At 42.5% G+C, this 812-nt stretch overlaps 1 non-coding gene across 1 annotated transcript; it reads right to left on the reverse strand.

Moving 5' to 3' along the window:
• Nucleotides 1–398: 398 nt before the first annotated feature.
• trnar-ucg (transfer RNA arginine (anticodon UCG)) lies at nucleotides 399–488 on the reverse strand. The gene is given in 2 exon segments: nucleotides 399–434; nucleotides 452–488. It is a non-coding gene; the product is annotated as a tRNA-Arg (tRNA).
• Nucleotides 489–812: the final 324 nt, after the last annotated feature.

Genomic DNA, 812 nt, shown 5'->3' on the forward strand with positions numbered 1-812 from the left:
GTCCCTCTCCATTTCAACAAAATATAAACAATCCAGGGATACAGACATAAAACACCGGTGTCGGATTGGTAGTAATAGCTTTCAAGCCCATTTTGATTGCACAAAACTTATGGAGGGCCATAACAAAAGTTCAATACAATAACGACACGGATGGAATTCGGACCCATACCGACAGAGCACAATGGATTCGCCGACCATTTCTGAATCCAAACAGTAGAAATAAAGTCACTTTTACTCTATGTCCTGCCCGTGCACCCAGATCGACAATATTGAAAATGTGGAGTCAATTTCTGAAAGCAAAGTAATTTAAGGATTTCTGTTCCATCCGACTGTTTGAAACGGTCGGGTGCAAAACATTTCGGGCACACGTCGGACAAATTTTCACCCAGCGAGTAAAACGACCGCGGCAGGACTCGAACCTGCAATCTTCTGATAACCACTCGAGTTAATACCGAAGTCAGACGCCTTATCCATTAGGCCACGCGGCCAATGAAGAATTAATTCACCAAATGATCCTAAACGCTGGGAAGAGATGGTTAATACTCTGCTTGTCTCTTTCTCTTCCTTTCGCTTTGTTGACGTTGTTCATTTATTGTTTTCTCTCTTGCAGCAAGTTGGCTCCGCTGTTTCCGACTGATCCGGAAACTGACAACTGAACTCCCGCTGGGTCTCCGAGAAACCGACAATCAGAATAAACAATGTTCAAATCTTTGATCAAAACGTTTTGCCTTTAAAGCAATCGCTTTCGCACTCAGTCTGCAAAATAAAGAGACGGGAAATAAAACAAAGTCAAATCGGGAAACTGAAAATAT

The sequence above is a fragment of the Heptranchias perlo genome, chromosome X (assembly GCF_035084215.1).
Source record: "Heptranchias perlo isolate sHepPer1 chromosome X, sHepPer1.hap1, whole genome shotgun sequence".
NCBI lineage: Eukaryota > Metazoa > Chordata > Chondrichthyes > Hexanchiformes > Hexanchidae > Heptranchias > Heptranchias perlo.